This window comes from Belonocnema kinseyi, chromosome 2 (genome assembly GCF_010883055.1).
Source record: "Belonocnema kinseyi isolate 2016_QV_RU_SX_M_011 chromosome 2, B_treatae_v1, whole genome shotgun sequence".
Classification (NCBI taxonomy): Eukaryota; Metazoa; Arthropoda; class Insecta; order Hymenoptera; family Cynipidae; genus Belonocnema; species Belonocnema kinseyi.
In genome coordinates, this window is record NC_046658.1 from 149,821,743 (window position 1) to 149,824,923 (window position 3,181).

The following is a 3,181-nucleotide window of genomic DNA, read 5'->3' on the forward strand; positions in this document are numbered from 1 at the left end:
GTTTAGTGTGTTTGAAATTATTGTTATATAATCTTAATTTTTTTGATTATTAAAATACGTAATTCGCGCACACCTAAAAACTCGTGTCTTAACCGCGCACTCTACCGACTTCGCTATCGAAGCACTTGGATTTCGCTGACAAAATCTTGGGTAAGAATTTCGAGGCAGGGTCGTACCAATTCATATGGTGAGCCTCAACCAACTTCAAACTAAAAGTTGTAAAACTCAACTTTAATATACTATTTTTTATTTAGAAAAATATTAGAATTTTTTTCTTAATATATTTAAAATTTGTTATACAATATCTAAAAGTAATTAACAATAAATAAAAATTCTCCATAAAATGCGCATTTAATACTTTTTGTTTTTAAATATTTAAAACGCTTAAAAACGATCAAAAGGTAATAAATTATAAAGAAAAGTTGCAAGTACAAAAATGCTTTAATAACATCAATGACAAAACATACTGTTCTGCTATAATAAAATTTTTATAAACCGCACAGTTTTCAATTTATCGAATTCTTTTATCATACCTTTTTTAACAAAGATTTAAATATGAAATTGCTTTCCTACAAAAACAATTTAAACTATGCAAAAAATAATTGAACTTCACTTATTTTACAAAGAGCTCAATACTTTTTTCTTTAAAAATTTAATACGCTTAAAAACTATTTAAAGCATATAAAAAATAAAGAACTTTTGAGTTTAAAAACGCTTTAAAAACCTCAGTGACAAATAAATATTTTCTGATGTTTAAAAACCTTCGTAAAACGCACAGTTTTCCATTTATAAAATTCTTTAATAATCCTTTTTAACTTAGTTTTTAATTAAAAATAACAATTCCTAAAAAATAATTAAAAATGTGTAGAAGAAATTGATCGCTTGTTTAAATATTACATATTTAAAAAAGTCCTCGATACTTTATTTTTATTTTAAATATAATATACTTCGAAATCAGAAGAAGCAAGAATTCTGTGCAAAAACTTGCAGGTTAAAAGCGATCTCACGGTGGTCGGTTGAAAAATATTTGTTTTCTTCCTCCTTGCATTCTCAAAAACTTTTAATTGTCAATTTTTTAATTGTTCCTTTATAAAATGAAATGTATTCTTAATACATTTTTCAAAGTGTTAGTAAATTCTTTTTTCTTAAATATTTTGCTTTAAAAACGCATTAATTTTTGTTAAATTATCAAGAAAATGTAATAATTGTATTTTAAAGCATTTTTCAAAGCTTATAACTTTGTTTTATGCTAACATATATTTATTTTTTATTATTTACATAGAAAAAAAAATAATGTAAGTATATGGGTGATTGCTCAAATGTTAACCATTTGTAGTCCAAGACATTTTCTATGATTAATAAATTCTTTGACTGAAAAATATAATTTTTATTAAGTTTATATAAATATACATACTATTAATATGCGCATTAAATTTTCTATAATTAATGACAATGTACGCGGGTAGCATTGCATTGCCAATTAATAACATAAAAATATAAAATAAGATATTAGCTATTAAAGATAGCAAGTAAGAATATAAAATTGAAAATTATTAAAAATTTTCTGCCTAATAAAGGAATTTGTTTTTCATTAAGAAAAAATTAATTCTTTGAATTCGGCTAGATTAACATTTTTTTCTAAAGTTATAAAATCTGTTGCCTAAAACTTATTTAGTTTAAATTAGTATAACCCATAATCATTTTATTTTTTCAAAACTATTTTTTTTCCTCCTAATAACTTTCACGAATGTCGCCATTTTTGTGATTTTCAAACTGCTTTTATCGAAGACGAAAATTGTGTGTTAACAAAATACAAATACGTCTTACAACTCTAATTTAAATTAAATAAGGTTCACATAACAAAATTTTTAACTTTTTAAAAATAAATTTTTATCCACCCGGATCCAAAAAAGTAATATTTCCTTATTGAATAAAGAATTCCTGTATTTAGCAGGAATATTTATCGTTCTTTTTAAGTTCGGATAATTTTTGGTTACCTTGAATACTACAGAAAAATAATGTCAGGATCGCCGTTTTAATCGAGGAATAAAATTCCCAGTCATTTTCCGATTCACAAAAATGTTTCATGATTAAAAAAATCCGAAATGGTTTAATTTTAATTAGATTAATACATACAAATAATAAGCGAAAAAAAATGATAGACACAGTAAATTTATAACCTTTTAATAATAATTTTAGGAATGAAATGACTCTTCAGCCTTGAATAATTATATCAAAATTAAAAACACTTTTTTCAAATCTATTTAAAAATTTTAATTTCTTACAACCAGAAACTTACCGATTCAATAAACTATAATTTTTTAAATAGTTTTATGAGTGGTTTTATTTGCGTGTCAGCATAAACTTAGTAGTTTATCAAAGTTGCAAATTCCTATCTACATTTGCATAAATAAAAGTAGGATTATGTGCACCAATGTTTTGAATTTTATAAATATTATTGAATTTCAAAATAATTGTTAGCGGCGAAGAGAACCAACTTCATAGCATGTCAACTTGTCGATTATTATATTTAGTAAGATGTGATTCTATCTTGATAACATAGGTATCTTCGAAGTAAATCTGAAATTTGTTTCAAATTAATAATTATTTGAAGGAAAATATTCAAGCATTGTTCTAAGGGAAATTATTTATTCGCTGAATACATTCTTTTTCTCGTCTCAAGAACATAAACATTTGGTTTCAATTAAAATAGTGGTCATAATAATGAGATGAATTTACTTGGATCAAGAAACATTTTGTTAGAGTTTTAGTTACTTATCATCAGAATATAATATTCCTAATTCAATATTTTATTAAACTTGACGCAAATAAGTATAATGGAACAAATTAACTCAATAGTTTTTTGCTTAGAGTAAATATATTCTTGATTCAAATAGTTGTCCTGATTCTATTATTTTCTTGATTCAAGAAAATCGGTCTCTTGTAAAAAGAAAATACTTGCTTCTTTCAAGTAAAATCAGCCAAGTAGCTAGCCTACTTGATTCAAGAAAATTTTTTTTTCAGTGTACCAAAATGTTATACTACGAGGGTAGTTCAATAAGTCCTTAGAATGAAGTACAAAAACAATTTTTTTTGGGTAAATTTTTTTTTATTTTTCAACATAATCTCCTTGGAGCTCTATACGCTTGGTCAATCGCTTTTCAAGTTTTTTTAATCCTTC

General features: G+C 24.3%; 1 protein-coding gene across 1 annotated transcript in view; it reads right to left on the minus strand.

The window, feature by feature from the left end:
* The window catches only part of LOC117167489, a 240,501-nt gene that overhangs the window by 65,725 nt on the left and 171,595 nt on the right, over window positions 1-3,181 (minus strand). The window lies entirely within an intron of this gene.